This window comes from Tasmannia lanceolata, unplaced genomic scaffold (genome assembly GCF_043159265.1).
Source record: "Tasmannia lanceolata isolate RefF3 unplaced genomic scaffold, GAP_Taslan_0.1 ptg000007l, whole genome shotgun sequence".
In the NCBI taxonomy this organism is placed as follows: Eukaryota; Viridiplantae; Streptophyta; class Magnoliopsida; order Canellales; family Winteraceae; genus Tasmannia; species Tasmannia lanceolata.
Window position 1 is genome coordinate 11,795,411 of NW_027518684.1, and position 20,269 is coordinate 11,815,679.

A 20,269-nucleotide genomic window follows, 5' to 3' on the forward strand; every position below is an offset into this window, starting at 1 on the left:
CCGGCCAACCCCGTTAAATCCGGCAACCCCATCCACCTTGAAACCCATTTTCATCGTCTCACCTCCGGCTCCATCTCAGCCGCAACACCTCCATCTCATCCCTTCTTCCACCACCCAAACCCTCTCTTCTTCTCCACCAACCCATTCCCGCCGGCCAACCTCATCCCCCTCTGCAACCCATTTCCATCCATCGAAAAAAATGAAGAAAAAAGAAGAAGAGAGAAAAACAGAGAGGGAGAGAAACACACACAGAGAGAGAGAGAGAGAGAGAGAGAGAGAGAGAGAGAGAGAGAGAGAGAGAGAGAGAGAGGAGAATCCGATTCCTCTACCCATCTTCTCCGGTGGGCTCTTGACCGGAATCCGGCTGATCTTCATTTACCCCACCTCTACCACCATTTCTTCCACCTCTATCCACAACCTCTGAAACTCTAATCTCTATTCCCCATCTCTGCAAACCCATTTTCTATCACCATGGTCATCCCTACTTCAATCTCTTCTATCCTCCATGGTCACCATCATTTTCGTGTAGATCGGTGAAACCCTCTTCCATTGCCGACCACCACGGCCATCTCCACTCAGATCTGATCTACTTCCACCCTCTTGCCACCATCGCAGCCGCCATCTCCATCCCAAACCCACTTCGAAAATCCAGATCGACCATCCTCCGGCCATTCTCCACAAGATCCGGCCCCATTTCTACCTTCCTTCTTCTCCATTTTTACCTCCACTGAAACCCCATTTTCCCTAAGCCACCATCACCATTGATCTGTTCCTTTTAATCCACAGCCATCATTATCCCCTTCACCTTTATTTTTATCAATCCCATCTCAGATCTGAAATCCACGGCTCCATTTTTTCCGGCACCACCATTGGATCTGGCAACTCACGGCAAAATCCATTGATTCTTGCCTGCCAATTTTCAGAGAGCATTGGAGAAGAAGAGGAAGTAGCAAATCAAAGCAACTTTCAGAAATCATATAATTTTCATGTGTTTTCATCAAGATTCCAGGTAATTTCTCATTCCTGTTATATCTGTGAATATTGGATGGCATATATCATTTAGAATAGTGTTGGTCTGTGAATCTGTACATGGATGGTGTTTGACCCAGGGATTTGGTTTTAACTTGGTTCTTGAATCTAACCTGGGGTTTAATTTCTGTTGAAAATGGATGGTGGAGTTATGGATGCTTATTTGATGTAGGGAATCAGATGGTTACTCTACTCCATGTCTTGGGTACGAGTACCATTTGATTTCACAGGAGACCCTGTGTCGAGGGTTTGATTGTATGCATTATTTGATCTCGTTTCGTTGCCCCATGTCGAGGGTATAAACAGACGATTCATTTGATTTCAGGTTGGTATTCTATCATATGATAGATGGTTGTTTATCTATTGAATTAATTGGCTGTCTTCACCTATTGATTGGAAAATGAGGTATGCTAAGCGAGGCAAATTAGATGGTTCTTCATTATCCCATGTCGAGGGTATAGGTGCATGACTTATCTATATATATCCCTTGTAATTAGGTTGCAAAAATCTTGTTAAATGGATAATAATATGCTACTAGCATGAAGAGTGTGAGGAATCTAATTTTTCTCATTGCTGTGAGGATGTCATTTCCTTGAGACATTCACCTGTATTCCTAACTGAATGTGTTTTGGGCCCTCATTTCAGCGGGCTATGATGAGGTTACTTGGACCCCCCCCTTTAGCTTTCTCTTTCCTTCCCTTTCGAGGTTCCTCTCAATTTTAAGATTTTTCCTTAGATCTCAGGGTTCCTATATTGTCCATCAATTTCAGAGGTTTTCTGTCTGGCCTTGGCGATGACGGAATATTTCTTGAGCCAACCTGTGGAACCAGATCCGGGAGGGGCGTGAGGGGACGGGCCCCCGCGCGAGTCTCTAGATCATCCACGTGAAGGAGAGCCCCACCAAGGAACTCTCGAAAGAGTGCCCCTCACAGCATGAGCGGCGATGTAAAGTGAGATACCTCTCGATTCGGGGACTAGCCCAGATTCGAGGCGTACCTTAAACAAAGAAGAGTCGCCATCCAAGGAAGTGGGCCCTGGATCCCATGCTGTGCTCTGTTGCAACGGATAACCAGAGATATAAAATAGGGTTCGTGCCTGATGACGAATGGGGAAGGGATTAGGCGCCCCCAATTCGCCCAAGTGCTAGCACCTGGTCTCTTATGCCATTTATTATTAATTTTGAAGAATTTTGGGCGAAAATCATGCGAAATGGGAACGAATATCTCCGAGATAACGTCTAGCTAATCATGCATGTCTCGGAGATGAATAAGAAGCACACACAAAAGAAATGAAAGATATGTCGCCTAAGAATAGCTAGGTTATGAGTGCCATGCCTAATTGGTGTCTAAGTTCTGATGGACAAGCACATGCATGTTACAGCTAAAGGTATAAGATCTGTACATAAAAATAAGAAAACACAGCAAAACACACAACACAACACGACTCGACACACGACCCGACACGACAAACCCTAGACTCTAATGCAATACTTGACTCGGACCAGGATGGCCATCCATCCTAGCTGCACTACGTATCCCGGCCTCGGGAAGAATCAGAGCCAACGTAGTTCGGTGCCCTATTCTAAACTACGATGCCTAAAACTCTAGGACCGCTATCCTAGACTCGATCCACTAGACTCGACTGATGTTTAAAGCTTTTTGTGCGATTGCTTAAATTCAAGTGGATTATAATTTTTAGGACTCTATATGCCCTAACTAATGCAAGTTGATTAGCCTTAAGCTAATGCAGGTGAGCCCTATATCCTATGTGTATCTAGGCTGTGCAACATAAAGAAAACCATGGGCTGACTATATGCTTCCTAGTCTAGCCATCGGTTCGACTAAGTGTCTGACCGATCGACTCGCGGCCTCCTAACTCTAGGGACACTCACACGACAGGACACACCATATCAATACAAATCAGGACCGACTCCTAACTCTAAAACACCCTAAATATCTAGGACAGACTCCTAACTCTAGGGGAAGATCTTTTTGAAAAGGTTTTGAAGTTTTTTGTATTTTGAGAATATTTGAAATGTTTATTTTTAAAGGTTTGGCTGGACCTGGGATGTGGATCCCAAGCTGCACTACGTACCCTGTTGAAAGGGATCAAGCCAACGTAGTTCGGGCGGAAAGATGTGTAAAAATAAAGAGTGAAAATGGTGAGAAGTATAAAAAATGGTGACTGAACTCAGGGTGCCAGCAGCACGCCTGAGCTGCCTACGTACCCCTCAGCTAGGGATCAAGCCATCCGTAGTTCGGACTGATTTTCCTAACTACACTCTAATGACTCGAGATTTTTGAGATTTTTGATTTTTCAGATGTTTTTGAATTTTTCGACACAAGAGGACAAAATCCTATCATCATACGGGTAGGGAGACTTCTGGAATCCCGCAAAGGTTGGATAGCATCCTATGCTTTGCGGGGGAACGAACAGGAAAATAACTCGGCAAGGGTTGGACAGCATCCTATACCTTGCAGGAGCGGGTAAAGATCACGACTTGATGAGAGGATGGACAGAATCCTAACCCCTATGATGATAGGAAAAACTCCTGGACTGACTGAAGGACTGACTCCTGTGCTGAAGACTGTTATAATTACTATTTATAATTACTATACAAGATTACTATTCAAAAATACTATTCATAATTACTATTTATAGGTACTATTCAAAACTACTATTCATAATTACTATTTATAAGTACTATTCAAAACTACTATTCATAATTACTATTTATAAGTACTATTCAAAACTACTATTCACAGTAGGACTCGTTGATGTGGGACCCGCTGTTGTGGGACCCGCTGTTGTGGGACCCGCTGCGGGACCCGTTGTGGGACCCGCTGTGGGACCCGCTGTGGGACCCGCTGATATGGGACCCACGGATGTGGGACCCGCTGTTGTGGGACCCGTTGTGGGACCCGCTGTGGGACCCGCTGTGGGACCCGCTGATATGGGACCCGCTGATGTGGGACCCGCTGTGGGACCCACGGATGTGGGACCCACTGTTGTGGGACCCGTTGTGGGACCCACTGTTGTGGGACCCGCTGGGACCCGCTGTGGGACCTACTGATGTGGGACCCGCTGTAGGACCCGTTGTGGGACCCACTGTGGGACCCGTGTAGTGCAAAGAATGAATAATTAAAAAAAAAATGAACTTACGCCACAAGAGATCCAGGAAGGTGTTGACAGAGTCGTGCTTGTGTGGGGCCCGCTGATGTGGGACCCTCTGATGTAGGACCCGCTGATGTGGGATTCGCTGGAGGTGGGGCCCGCTGGAGGTGGGGTGGAGGAGATGTGGATGCCGGTGGAGCTCCAGTGGTTGGTTGGGAGGATGCCGGAGAAGGTGGTGGTGATCGGTGGATGGCCGGTCGGAGATGGGTTTGGCCTCGCCGGATTCCGGCTGGATTGCCGGAGGAGAAGACTCTCTCTCTCTCTCTCTCCCCTCTGCAGATCTCCCTCTCTCTCCCTCTCCCCTCTGGTTTTTCCCCTTTTCTTTTTCTCTGGTTTTTCCTTTTTTTTTTTTTTCTCTCTGGTTTTTCCCTTGCTGTTTTCCCACCCGTTTTTTTTTCTTTTTTTGTTTTCTTTCTTTCTCTGCGAGAGAGAGAGATCAGAAGACCCATGATGACGAGTCATCATGAGGGGAGAAAATGAGAGTCTTTTGTCCCCCTCTTGTCCCCCCTAATTCCCTTAAATTTTGCAAAAAAATAAATAAAAAAATAGAAAACAATTTTCAAATGGCATCGGATGCCATACGAAAACCAAAACTACTCATTACGCCCATTTTTAAAAACGAAGAAAATGATGACCGTCCTTATTCTCTCTTTGACCACATAAGCGGGTCCCACAACAGCGGGCCCCACACAAGCGGGCCCCACACAAGCGGGTCCCACATCAGCGGGCCCCACATCAGCAGGTCCCACACAAACGGGCCCCACAAAAGCGGGCCCCACAAAAGCGGGTCCCACACAGGCGGGTCCCACACAAACGGGTCCCACACAAGCGGGCCCCACATTCTCTTTTGCTCGGATTAATTTCATTCATTTTCCGTCTGACCTCGGGATTTTATTCGAATATGCGGGTTTAGGGCCTTGTCAAAATGGGGTGTCTACAGATGCCCCTCTTTGGCAGAGTGTGCTTGTCGCGCGAATGTCAAAGCTGAACAGACAACACATTTTGACTGGCCCAAAATTTATTTTACAAAGATTGAACTCGTGGAGGGAATAGATGTCTCAGGGGTCTCACTCGAATTGGAGGGAAGGGATGCCTCAGGGGTTTTGAATGAAAAGGATTTTGATTATTGGCTTGATGCTCTCAAAGATGCTCTCAGAGAGACTTTCGTTTTAAAATTTCACATTCAACATGACTTAATATTAATTTGGTGAAATGCTGGACACATAACTCAGCATTCAAAACATATTGGTGAGATAGCCTCCCACCAGAGAAATAACTCGAGTAACACATCGGTCACACTCGAGTAACACATCGGTCACACAGGTATTCCTGACTCCGCACTTGGGTGACGGCACACTGTGGAACGACGGACCATGACTTGACAACAAAATAACTAGAGAGAGTTGTTGTCCAGCTTTTCACCAAATTAGACAAGGAAGAACAACAGTTGAATGAAAATTTTGATCAGGGGTCCATGGTAATAAGCCATGAAGAGCCTTGCAGAAAACGAGGGTCCACGGTGGTGAACCGTGAAGAGCCAAGCAAACGGGAATCGAGGGTCCATGGTAGTAAGCCACGAAGAGCCTCGCGGAACGAAATTTATTTATATTTTTTTATTTTTAGGAAACTAGAAATCGAGGGTCCACGGCAACAAACCGCGAAGAGCCAAGCCATAATCCGGGGTCCGTGGTAATAAGCCACGAAGAACCTTGCAAGAAAGATATTGAGTGATTAATGGATTAGAAAAACTGAGAATCAAGGGTTCATAGCCATAAGCTATGAAGAGCCAAGAAGTAATCGAGGGTCCACAGTGACCAGCCGTGAAGAGCCACGCAATGAATCTAGGGTCCATGGCAAGAAACCATGAAGAGCCCAGCAGAAAGGAATTAAGGGTCCACGGCAATACTCCGTGAAGAGCCAAACATTGAATTTGGGGTCCATGACAATAAGCCATGAAGAGCCCAACATGCAGAAACAAATGATATGTAAAAGATATGAATGGAAAGACTATGAATAGTGGGTCCATGATATTTCTGGAAGGACATATCACGAAGAGCCAATCGGGGAGCATGGGTCCATAGTATACCTGAATGGTAGACCATGAAGAGCCAAGAAGTAATCGAGGGTCCACGGCAACAAACCGTGAAGAGCCACGCAATGAATCTAAGGTCCATGGCAAGAAACCATGAAGAGCCCAGCAGAAAGGAATCAAGGGTCCACGGCAATACTCCGTGAAGAGCCAAACATTGAATTTGGGGTCCATGACAATAAGCCATGAAGAGCCCAACATGCAGAAACAAATGACATGTAAAAGATATGAATGGAATGACTATGAATAGTGGGTCCATGATATTTCTGGAAGGACATATCACGAAGAGCCAATCGGGGAGCATGGGTCCGTAGTATACCTGAATGGTAGACCATGAAGAGCCAAGAAGTAATCGAGGGTCCACGGCAACAAACCGTGAAGAGCCACGCAATGAATCTAAGGTCCATGGCAAGAAACCATGAAGAGCCCAGCAGAAAGGAATCAAGGGTCCACGGCAATACTCCGTGAAGAGCCAAACATTGAATTTGGGGTCCATGACAATAAGCCATGAAGAGCCCAACATGCAGAAACAAATGACATGTAAAAGATATGAATGGAATGACTATGAATAGTGGGTCCATGATATTTCTGGAAGGACATATCACGAAGAGCCAATCGGGGAGCATGGGTCCGTAGTATACCTGAATGGTAGACCATGAAGAGCCAAGAAGTAATCGAGGGTCCACGGCAACAAACCGTGAAGAGCCACGCAATGAATCTAAGGTCCATGGCAATAAGCCACGAAGAGCCTAGAATGAAATTTGGGGTCCATGACAATAAGCCACGAAGAGCCCAACAAGAATAACAAGTAATGGAGATGAATGAAATGAGCATGGAGAGCGGGTCCATGATATATCCTAAAGGACAGATCACGAAGAGCCATTCAGGGAGCAAGGGTCCATGATGTGCCTGCCTGACAAACCACGAAGAGCCTTGGAAGGACAGTGATATTGCTGAGAATTGATTGATTTCGAATGATGATTTTTTTTTTTTTTTTTTTTTTAGACTGATTGCCTCTTGCCGAGGAAATTGGGAGTATGAGTTCCTTGCTGAGAATTGGACTCAGATAACTTGCAGGGATTTGGATATTGACCATTTTTTCTGATTTTGCCGGGGATTGAAGGCTGCGCGAGCAAATTCTAGACTCCGCTTGGGAAACTGATTTTCTTAGAGAATTGACTCTTCTGAAGAGAGGACTCAACTGAGGAGTTTAGAGGTTAGGCTTGAGATGTGCTTGTACCCCTCTTATCCTTACTTGCTTGAGACATTGTTACTGATTGCCTTTGTGCGCTTGACATCTTTTATGACGCAAGTCATAAAAGATGCCCCTAGTATATTGTGTTTCCATGACAGGAGTTTTAAGAAGGCAAGACAATGATGGTTGAAGAAAAGATGTTTCGTTTCATGAAGGCTTGAGGATGCAAAGTTTTTTTTTTTTTTTTTTGTATGGAGAGAATAGGACAATAACCATGATGGCTGAGTCTGAAAATCTCTTCTTTCGCATGGCTCACTTTTGGAGGCTTAAGGTCTCGGGTAGGTTTGAACAAGATATCTCTTGCCCCTTCTGATACCTAAACCAGGATTTACTCTGAATTTTCTTTGCATTTTGGAGGACACGCTCCCATTCTTCCAGCACCCGACAGTTTGGACTTTGCAAGGAGAGGGAACACAAATATGAAGGAGGAACAGATTTCCAAGGACTCAATCAAAGAAGACTCTTATTGCTCGAAGGACTCGACTCGCTTTCGACTTCGCTCTTGGATCTGATGTGTCATTTTTTAAGGGTATGGCTTAGTCACTCTTAGAGTATTTCGAAGACCGTGTCAAGAGGCACTACTCTCCTTTTTCGGTGTTTATGTCATGATTATTATCCCTTTCGGATTGCTCGGTTTCAATGCCCCCAGTTTAGAAGAATGTTAAAGTAAGCTTGCTGGCACAACTTGGACTTCGAGATTTTACCCTGGTTGAAGACTGTTTCTCCACCTCAGTGATTCACTTTTTGTTGGAAGTCGTTGCCATTGACCAGATTGCCTTTTCAGGTTTTCAATCTGACGGACCGCTTGCCCTAACTTTGGCCTGGTTCGCCCTTTCGGGTTTTCAATCCAGCGGGCCTGCTACCCTAACTTTTGCCTAAGCTGACTTTTCAGTTGTCAACTTAGCGGGTGAATGACCCTAAATTTTGCCTAGACCGCCCTCCCGGGTTTTCAGCCTAGCGGGTCTTCAGACTCCATCGTTTTTTTTTTCTTTCATTTCTTTCTGTTTTTGCTTTCAATTGCCTTGAACCTTTGCTCGTTTCACCAGAAGAACTTTATAGGTAGGCTCGGGTTCAAAAGGGGTAGATATCAAAAGTTCAAACGATTTGGACCGAATCTGGTCTTGCCAGACTACCTACGTACCCCAAAAATGGAGGATCAGATCCGCGTAGTTCGTTTTGGGTTTACAATGAATGGTTTATCTTTTTAGCTTCAAAAGTTTGAAAAAGGGGACGATTTAGCTTTTATCCCCAAGGATTTGACCGAACCTGAGTTGATCAGGTTGCCTACGTACCCCCGAAGAGTTGGGGATCAGGTCCGCGTAGTTCGGGTCGAAATGCCCCTGGTTTGCGGGTGTTTGAAAAGAATGTTTGATTTTGTTGAGGCTCGAAGGTGTTTGCAAAAGGATTTTTTTTTTTTTTTTTAAAAAAAACTTGGGATTCTGGCATTTAAGGCTCAGGCGTCCAAGGATGGCCTTCTGATGTTTTGGCATACAAGCTTCTTGAATGGCCAAGGTTCAATGGCTTTGAACTTTTTCTCTTGTTCTCTTTTTTTTTTTTGAGGAGTCTGGCGGCATTTCCTGGCAAGACTTCATCTGCACTGTGCAAGCTAGACTGATTGAATTCCCACTTTTTCTTTGGGATCTTGCACTGATATTCGGGATTCTACGACTTTGGGTCCTCTCTGAATGCTGGATCCTCTCTGAATGCTGAAGATTTTGAAATCTTTCAATCTATTTATCAGCTCTGCTTCCTGCAATTCTGACGTTCTTGAGGAGTTGACGTGGGGCATGCTCCCTTCTCCTTTCTTCTCTGGATTTTATCTTATTTTTCTTTGTTCATTCTGATTTTTATTTTTTTGCTTGGATGTGGGGAATGCCCCTACGCCTGGAATGCTTTAACTTGAAATTCCATCGCAATGTATAGCCCAAGTATTCTTTTTGGGGTTCATGCTCTATGCTCATGACTTTGTTGTCCGAAAGTCTTCTCTCAATTTTTCATTCATTGCATTTGATGTCTGGTATTCTTCATTCGAAATTTTTGCTCTTTCGACCTGATGTCTGAAGCTGAGGGTGACTCACGTTGAACAGTGCCAAGGCACGCTTCTGATTTATCCTCATAGGACCAAGCAACACTTCCTTGAACCCTCTAAATAGGTTTATCGATTCTTTGCGCTCTCCGGGAGATTTTTCCAATCCTTATTTCCCGAGTTTCGGATTTCGATACCCCTATCCATGGTATCGATTTCATCTTCAAGTGGCTTTGCTCAACACTCTTCCTCTCGTTTGATCATCTTTCAAATCTCGAGGAGAATTTCATCGGCATCCTCGTCCGAGGAGGGTGTCTTAATTTGTTTATTAACATTAGATCCAAGAGTGAACATTTGCAAGAATATTGACGACACTGGAATCAAATGTTCATTGCATTGAATGTTTGAAGTACATACAATGATTTTTGACGCGCCACGATAGGCTCTCCATCAAATTCAACAAAAGATTGGACATTGGCTCACAATGAGAGAGACCAATAAACACAACATACCTAGAATTGATGTTGACATGTACCAACTTTGACAGGAGGGTTGGTATACACACTTCAAAACAAATTTCAAAGATGAGACACTTTATCGGAGGCAACGGATTGGCGCTGAAGGTTCAAGGACAACGTGCCTTCATTAATGATGATAATGATTTGAGAGAGCAATCCTGGAGTTAGAATCTCAGAAGGGAGGGCCTCTCAAGTTTCTGTTGACCCAGCTCAAATTGTTCTTTAGCACCTGACAATGGCAAGGCTTTCTCTGGTATGATATTTTCAAGGAGTTCAAGCTCTGACATTTTTCTTTTCCCTTCCTAATCATTTTCCAGCCCAGAGGTGGTATAGGTAGAGGTGGTAAGATCTGTGAAGGGTTGAATGAGTTGAATGGTTCCCATGGTGGGTGAAAGAAGTGCAACACGGTTATGTGCAGGGTTCTCAGAAGCATTTGAGTTCGAGAAGACTGAGGGGATCCCCGTCTATCAGGTCATGGATGTCATCACCATCTCTCTCATTTCTCTCAAGACGAGACTTTCAGCATACTCAGCCATCTGGGCAATGTGAGAGGAAAAAGGTATAGCGGGCTAGACCAAGCGAGTTTAGAGATGAAAGCTTTTTGGGGTTGATGGTAGACGAGTGACTAAGACTCCTGTCATGGACATCATAAACACTAGGCTCAATGAGAATTAATCCCATAGCAATGTAATGTGCAAGTTGAGACAAAAGGTAGCGCCAACACATCCTTCCCCTGGATCAAAATCCGACAGCTTAACGGTTGTACATGAAGATGTAGTACGACAAGTACATGGTTTGTCAACAAGCCTAAAAGGATGATGACCACACTCAAGGTATTTGGAGAAAATTCGACAGCATAACGGCTATAGTAGGAGAGACTCAGCAACTAAACATGAAGAGTATGCCGTCATGGTCAAGATAAAGCAGGGCTCTCAGCAAGAACACACACTCCGGTAATGATGATGGCAAGATAGACTCATAATCGACATGCGGAGTGATCTGATCAGGATCGATCAAATGATCAGGCTCACGGAAAACAGATCATGACTAAAAGAGCCAAGAATCTTATGATAATCCACAGAATGGATAGATGGGGAAAAATTGATTAGATTAGAAGGAAACCTAACTAAGAAGCAAGCCCTAATCTAATAATAAATATATACATATATATACATCCTAACCAGGGGCACCAACCCTAGTCTAATCTAGCGGAGTCGAGAGAGTCTCGACTCATGACAGACAAGTGAGTGTACTAGGACTGCGTCTGTAGCCACATAAGGTGGGCTACAATAATCTATAGATAGGACATGGCTCCTAAACCTAGGCTCCAACATGTGTAAGCCACACATGTTCGTCCTTATATGAATGCAATATACTTATATAAACACGGGTACTTCCTAGTTGGGTTTCACTAGGTCAGTAAGTATATACATAATATATAAAACAAAGTAGGGCTCCGAACTCAATCTATCGGGTACTATGCGTATGAAACATACTTAATATGTATAACTCAAGTGCACCGAGTGTTATACATAGTATGCTTCATTGCTCATCGGCTGCTGTAAACACAAGTGCACCGAGTGTTTACGGCTGCAGCGCTGGCGCATAGCTTGGAAATAGATTCAACAGCACCATCAGGGTGTAATAACATCCCAGTCGGGCACGCATTGAATCTATCCCGTGGAGCTAATAAAAAAAACAATGAAAATCAAGAAATAAAAAATATGACAATGCCTACTGTGCAGTGTGTGAATCCCTTGTTTTAATTACGCACCTACTTGGTGCCCCTGGATTTCTAACGATAAAGTTCCCATTTAGCTTGATTTTGACCCAAATTTCTTCAAAATTAATAAAAATGGCATTTTTACAGAGTTAGGCAATGTTTCAAGAACTCCCCAGCAGAGTCGCCAGCCTGTGGAACCAGATCCGGGAGGGGCGTGAGGGGACGGGCCCCCGCGCGAGTCTCTAGATCATCCACGTGAAGGAGAGCCCCACCAAGGAACTCTCGAAAGAGTGCCCCTCACAGCATGAGCGGCGATGTAAAGTGAGATACCTCTCGATTCGGGGACTAGCCCAGATTCGAGGCGTACCTTAAACAAAGAAGAGTCGCCATCCAAGGAAGTGGGCCCTGGATCCCATGCTGTGCTCTGTTGCAACGGATAACCAGAGATATAAAATAGGGTTCGTGCCTGATGACGAATGGGGAAGGGATTAGGCGCCCCCAATTCGCCCAAGTGCTAGCACCTGGTCTCTTATGCCATTTATTATTAATTTTGAAGAATTTTGGGCGAAAATCATGCGAAATGGGAACGAATATCTCCGAGATAACGTCTAGCTAATCATGCATGTCTCGGAGATGAATAAGAAGCACACACAAAAGAAATGAAAGATATGTCGCCTAAGAATAGCTAGGTTATGAGTGCCATGCCTAATTGGTGTCTAAGTTCTGATGGACAAGCACATGCATGTTACAGCTAAAGGTATAAGATCTGTACATAAAAATAAGAAAACACAGCAAAACACACAACACAACACGACTCGACACACGACCCGACACGACAAACCCTAGACTCTAATGCAATACTTGACTCGGACCAGGATGGCCATCCATCCTAGCTGCACTACGTATCCCGGCCTCGGGAAGAATCAGAGCCAACGTAGTTCGGTGCCCTATTCTAAACTACGATGCCTAAAACTCTAGGACCGCTATCCTAGACTCGATCCACTAGACTCGACTGATGTTTAAAGCTTTTTGTGCGATTGCTTAAATTCAAGTGGATTATAATTTTTAGGACTCTATATGCCCTAACTAATGCAAGTTGATTAGCCTTAAGCTAATGCAGGTGAGCCCTATATCCTATGTGTATCTAGGCTGTGCAACATAAAGAAAACCATGGGCTGACTATATGCTTCCTAGTCTAGCCATCGGTTCGACTAAGTGTCTGACCGATCGACTCGCGGCCTCCTAACTCTAGGGACACTCACACGACAGGACACACCATATCAATACAAATCAGGACCGACTCCTAACTCTAAAACACCCTAAATATCTAGGACAGACTCCTAACTCTAGGGGAAGATCTTTTTGAAAAGGTTTTGAAGTTTTTTGTATTTTGAGAATATTTGAAATGTTTATTTTTAAAGGTTTGGCTGGACCTGGGATGTGGATCCCAAGCTGCACTACGTACCCTGTTGAAAGGGATCAAGCCAACGTAGTTCGGGCGGAAAGATGTGTAAAAATAAAGAGTGAAAATGGTGAGAAGTATAAAAAATGGTGACTGAACTCAGGGTGCCAGCAGCACGCCTGAGCTGCCTACGTACCCCTCAGCTAGGGATCAAGCCATCCGTAGTTCGGACTGATTTTCCTAACTACACTCTAATGACTCGAGATTTTTGAGATTTTTGATTTTTCAGATGTTTTTGAATTTTTCGACACAAGAGGACAAAATCCTATCATCATACGGGTAGGGAGACTTCTGGAATCCCGCAAAGGTTGGATAGCATCCTATGCTTTGCGGGGGAACGAACAGGAAAATAACTCGGCAAGGGTTGGACAGCATCCTATACCTTGCAGGAGCGGGTAAAGATCACGACTTGATGAGAGGATGGACAGAATCCTAACCCCTATGATGATAGGAAAAACTCCTGGACTGACTGAAGGACTGACTCCTGTGCTGAAGACTGTTATAATTACTATTTATAATTACTATACAAGATTACTATTCAAAAATACTATTCATAATTACTATTTATAGGTACTATTCAAAACTACTATTCATAATTACTATTTATAAGTACTATTCAAAACTACTATTCATAATTACTATTTATAAGTACTATTCAAAACTACTATTCACAGTAGGACTCGTTGATGTGGGACCCGCTGTTGTGGGACCCGCTGCGGGACCCGTTGTGGGACCCGCTGTGGGACCCGCTGTGGGACCCGCTGATATGGGACCCACGGATGTGGGACCCGCTGTTGTGGGACCCGTTGTGGGACCCGCTGTGGGACCCGCTGTGGGACCCGCTGATATGGGACCCGCTGATGTGGGACCCGCTGTGGGACCCACGGATGTGGGACCCACTGTTGTGGGACCCGTTGTGGGACCCACTGTTGTGGGACCCGCTGGGACCCGCTGTGGGACCTACTGATGTGGGACCCGCTGTAGGACCCGTTGTGGGACCCACTGTGGGACCCGTGTAGTGCAAAGAATGAATAATTAAAAAAAAAATGAACTTACGCCACAAGAGATCCAGGAAGGTGTTGACAGAGTCGTGCTTGTGTGGGGCCCGCTGATGTGGGACCCTCTGATGTAGGACCCGCTGATGTGGGATTCGCTGGAGGTGGGGCCCGCTGGAGGTGGGGTGGAGGAGATGTGGATGCCGGTGGAGCTCCAGTGGTTGGTTGGGAGGATGCCGGAGAAGGTGGTGGTGATCGGTGGATGGCCGGTCGGAGATGGGTTTGGCCTCGCCGGATTCCGGCTGGATTGCCGGAGGAGAAGACTCTCTCTCTCTCTCTCTCCCTCTCTCTCTCTACAGATCTCTCCTCTCTCTCTCTCTCTCTCTCTCCCCTCTGCAGATCTCCCTCTCTCTCCCTCTCCCCTCTGGTTTTTCCCCTTTTCTTTTTCTCTGGTTTTTCCTTTTTTTTTTTTTTCTCTCTGGTTTTTCCCTTGCTGTTTTCCCACCCGTTTTTTTTTTCTTTTTTTGTTTTCTTTCTTTCTCTGCGAGAGAGAGAGATCAGAAGACCCATGATGACGAGTCATCATGAGGGGAGAAAATGAGAGTCTTTTGTCCCCCTCTTGTCCCCCCTAATTCCCTTAAATTTTGCAAAAAAATAAATAAAAAAATAGAAAACAATTTTCAAATGGCATCGGATGCCATACGAAAACCAAAACTACTCATTACGCCCATTTTTAAAAACGAAGAAAATGATGACCGTCCTTATTCTCTCTTTGACCACATAAGCGGGTCCCACAACAGCGGGCCCCACACAAGCGGGCCCCACGCAAGCGGGTCCCACATCAGCGGGCCCCACATCAGCAGGTCCCACACAAACGGGCCCCACAAAAGCGGGCCCCACAAAAGCGGGTCCCACACAGGCGGGTCCCACACAAACGGGTCCCACACAAGCGGGCCCCACATTCTCTTTTGCTCGGATTAATTTCATTCATTTTCCGTCTGACCTCGGGATTTTATTCGAATATGCGGGTTTAGGGCCTTGTCAAAATGGGGTGTCTACACAACCCCTTGCCCTTTTTATCACTTTTTCCATCTTAGGGTCTTCACAGGGTTTGAAGGGTTTTCCTTTCTTTCCGGGACTATTCTTCGCACGTTCCTCGGGATCCTTTTCGAGTTTCTGGATCGCCATCGATTTTGGGAATACTTCTCTCGGGTTTAGGCGGCGACGATGGAAAGTTTCTTGAGCCAGTCTCTTCCCTTCTTGGCTTAGAGTTTCGCAGGTTAAGGGATTCACTCTTCTTAGAGTGTTTAACTGGTTAGGACCCTTCTTAAGTGACTGATTGTTTAATAGTTCTTATTATAAGGTTTTTGTCTGTCTCTTTTGTTTAGAAGTCTACCCTTAGGGTTTCATCTATCGTTTGTTTAGGGTTTTCCCTCGCGGGTCAGGTATCGTCTCATTTGGAGATTGATTAGGGCTCGTTAGTTTTGTTTTTGTCTCTTCGAGATTGTTCTTTTCTTTGAAATTTTAGTCCCCCCTATTTTGATTTCTTTCCCCTTAGGCTTTAGGGATCACGTTTCCCTCTAAATTACTCTACCGCGATATGGTGGGTAAGGAGGCTCTTCTATCGGATCCCCTTTAGCCGAAGGGTGTTAACACACTTTTAATCGTCAAAAATATAAAAGCACTTCAAAAAACATTTGAAAACATAAAAAACCTTTAAAAAAAATCTAAGTGTTGAGTTTTATAGCTTATTAGGAGAGTTCGTTTTGAACTACGTTGGCTTGATCCTCTTCCAAGAGGTACGTAGTGCAGCTTGAGATTCTTATCTCAAGTCCAGCCCAACTTTGTAAATAAATCATTTAACCATTTAAAAAAAAACCAAAAATCTTCCAAAACATTGTTTTCGAAAAAATCTTCCTCTAGAATTAGGACTTTGTCTTAGATAGAGAGTTTTAGAGTTGGGAGTTTGTCTTTTGCTGTGTGCTTGTTGTGTATTTGTGTTAGAGTTAGGAGTTTGTCCTAGCTAGGAGCGCCTCCGTCCGGTCAGTTGGCGATTCATATCGCCAACTGATGACTAGGTCTTGGATACGCTAGTGATCCTATTGTTTTCCTTAGGACGTACAGCCTAGTTACACATAGGTTATAGGAACCACCTGCATTAGCTTAGGGCTAATCTGCATTTAGTTAGGGCATATAGGGTGTCCTAAAATCCACAATTCACTGAAATTTAAATAATCGTTCAAGAAGCTCTAATAACTAGTCTGGTCTTTTAGATCGAGTCTAAGATAGAGGTCTAGGTGTCTTAGGCATCCTAGCTTAGAATAGGGGCGAAGAACTACGTTGCCTTGATTCTCGTGGAGGCGGGGATACGTAGGCTTCTTTGGATGAATACTAGACCATCCGAGGACTCGGGCGAATTGGGGGTGCTCTTCAGACCATCTCCATTCGTCATCAGGCACGGACCTTTTGTATCTCTGGTTATCCATTGCAAACAGAGCATCTGTTTTGGATATATCTTGGTTTCGAGCCCTGGCTCCGGATCAAGATGTATCTCTTTCTTTTTATATCGCCACTCATGCTATGCTGTGAGGGTGATAGCAGTTTCGAGAGTTCCTTGGTAGAGCTCTCCTTCACGTTGTGGAGATCTAGAGGATGTAGGGACTCGTTCCCTCACCATCCTCGGATCGGGGTCCACAGAGTCGCACACATTAGTCTATCAGGGTGCTGTATCACTGCCAAAACATAAGACATCTGCACAACACACTCTCTCTTATTGGCCCAATGTAACTTGTTCAATGTGTTTAAAAACATAACGAAAACCATTGGGGAAGGCCTGTATAGCATTGGTACAAATATTTCTTTCCTTTTCATAAATTTAATTGATCAACTAATTTATCTCTCTCTCTCTATGTAAGAGAGAGAGAGAGAGAGAGAGAGAGAGAGAGAGAGAGAGATATGGCCGAGTGGTTCAAGGCGTAGCATTGGAACTGCTATGTAGGCTTTTGTTTACCGAGGGTTCACATCCCTCTCTCTCTCTCTCTCTCTCTCTCTCTCTCTGTACATTCACCTAATTCACAAACCATTTTTCGAGGTCTCAAAGGGCGTCGAAACACATAAGAACTCTTTATAAAAGAGGGGATTTGCTAGCGTCCATAGCAAAGACATTTCGCAGATGGGCTGTTGCATGTGAGAGCAGCCACCTCTAGAATGAAGACAAAATCTGTTGAAAAGTGAGCCTGCGTGGCTGCTCTCACATGCAACAGCCCATCAACGAAAAGCCTTATGCGATGGACGCTAGCAAATCCCATATATGAGAGAAGAGTTTCTACACACTGGTGTAGATAAGTTATCTACAAACTAGCTTAAATAACAGTGAGGGCCACATTGTTTGGGGGATCCAAAGCATCCATTTGATTGGCCTTCACATAAATAGGGTGTGCCCAAAAAATCAGCTCCATAGGATCACTATGGAAATAGTGCAGAAATGTATTCTCAATTTAAGCAGGTAAAAAAGTGCCAAGGAAGAAAGACTAAAGTTACAAAACAATCATGAGTGAAAGGCTCGAGAAGAGCGGAAGGAAGGGCAAAGTCTAAAGGAGCGAAACGCGACAACGCCAACGAGTGGCCTTAGCCAATCAAGTTGTGAGCCAGAAAGAGTGCAGCGGCAACAGTGAGGAAGTCCTCTGGCCTTGTCTTTCCTCCAAATGTGTGTCTTTGCTTGTAGGAACTTTGGAGTAAATCCCTTGACTTGTATTCTCAGTGTATTCGAGTAAATCTCGACGGTGGAGTTTGGTTTCGCTTAGATATTAAAGGGCTTTTCTTTGCTTGCTTGAGTGTTGACTTGAGTTTCGAGCAACATACTAATAAGGGTGACTTTTCTAGTTCTCAAACAGTTCCGCAGTTTCAAGTGAGAGGGAGAAAGACTAAAGTTGCACCTAGATGGACTCCCCCCCCCCCCCCTCTGTTAAAGTATAAAAGATTAAAAACGCCTTTCTCCAACAGCTTAAGCTTTTGGAGTTACTGGTTGTTTCACATGGAATCAAAGCAAATGCCTGGGTTCAAACCTCCCGGATAGCAAAATTCCACATGCAATGGCCAAACCCAAAAAGGGGGGCCACATGTGCCACGTGTAGGCTAACCCAAGAAAGAGGGGCCACACGTGAGCGGGAGTGTTAAAGTATAAAAGATTAAAAACCCCTTTCTCCAACAGCTTAAGCTTTTGGAGTAACTGGTTGTTTCACACCAACCAACACCAAGATGGTTGAAATTAACTTTAGATGGAAGCTCTAAAGGTAACCCAGGACAAGCAAATATAGGTGGCATACTTCAAGATCGCAGCGGTAGATTGCTGGTGTCATTTTCGGGACTGGGAGGGATTTGTGACGCTAACGAGGCTGAAGCAACAATGCTAATTTGGGGGGCTAAGATGGTATGTGGATGTTAGATTAGGATCCTTCATCATCGAAGGAGATTCAGCTAATGTTTTGTCATGGGCTACAAAGCAAGGTGACCTTGGAAGTTAGCAAGCATTATATCAGAAATTAATTAGGGGCCTAGCAAAGGAAAATGGGCCGCAATTTCAGCATAGGTTACAGTCAGCGAATGAAAAAATTGACGGTTGAGCACAAATTGTTAATGTCATCCAACCTCATAGTGATGAATTTGATTCCCCCTTCCACGAATCACCCTCGGCCGTTTCAACATACTAAACATGCTCCCCCACTCCTCCTTCTCCAACTGATTCCAACCCTGAGACTTACCAAATTCTGCGTATTTGCACGATATGATATCCCACAACACAGATTGCGAAGACGGAATCGCCCATAATAATCGGGCTCCGGGGTTTCATATTGAGATCGGATGAGAATTTGAGCTAGGAGCCAGAAACAGAAAAACAGTATGTGGCGAGTTCGGTGAGTACAAGGACCTCCCCGGTGAGTCTGGGTAAGACAGTACTGTGTCGCGAAAATGACCAGGCAGGACCGAGTGGGAGTGGGGGGAGGATGGGGAAGCAGCGAGTGATAGGGTTGCAGAGGACGAGTGACTCATTTGAATTGGACGAGTTGGGGACTCTGGCCTAGAGGTAGAGGGAGCCTTGGGAAGAGGCGACAGGGAAGGTGGGGCGGAAAGGGAGGAAGTCGAGGGAGAATCTGAACCACTTGTTGAGATCGGGGTTGCAAGCGTGAAGGGTGGAATGAGAGGACGCGTGGTGGGGAGAGAGAGAGAGAGAGAGAGAGAGAGAGAGAGAGAGAGAGAGAGAGAGAGAGAGAGAGAGAACTAGAGAAGAGAGAGAAAAGAAGGCGAGGTTAGGGTTTGGTGGAAGAGCTTGCAGACGGATTGGCAGGCGAAGATCTGACGAAGTGGGAAATGGGAGAAGATTTGAGGGAGTGAGTCTTGGATCCGAGTCTGATTTCGAGGAGGCGTGTTCGGGTAGCCCATTTCGATCGTGGGGTTTAGGGTTTTTCCTGCGAGTATGGAGGTGGAAACGTTACTTGGTTTAGTTGCAGGTTGTTAAACTCAGTGAGTTGTGGTATAAGTAGCTTGGACTCAATTGATTGTATTAAGTTTAACAAACTCTATACACATATGTTTGCCCGAGAAATTATATGATGAGTGGACGAACATGACATGAAGTGTAATTTTGATCCATAGTTTTAAATTTCCGACCCCGAAACACGTAAAACCCGAAACGGTACTTTATTGAGCCAAAATTTTGAGAATTTCGGTCAAAATTTCAGTTTCCTGCAATTTCGGTTCGAATAATTTTAGGAAAAAATAATCTTTTATTCATTATTTAATACTAGTAAAAATGCACGTGGGTTGCACGTGCGAGCCATTTAGATTGTCCTTTAGTATTTAAAGGGCTTGTTAGAGCTTTTTGGGAACTGTAATAACCTTTTGACAACCATTTAAATAGTAAATACTAAAAGGCAAGAAGCTTTCGCGGAATATCAAAAGATTGCAGCAGTGATTTCATTTCCGTATAAATATATCAAGT

The 20,269-nt window shown here is 44.7% G+C and overlaps 1 pseudogene; it reads right to left on the reverse strand.

Annotated features, from left to right (window-relative positions):
* Positions 1 to 18,909: 18,909 nt before the first annotated feature.
* LOC143880572 (SKP1-interacting partner 15 pseudogene) lies at positions 18,910 to 19,710 on the reverse strand (annotated as a pseudogene).
* Between the last annotated feature and the right edge of the window lie 559 nt (positions 19,711 to 20,269).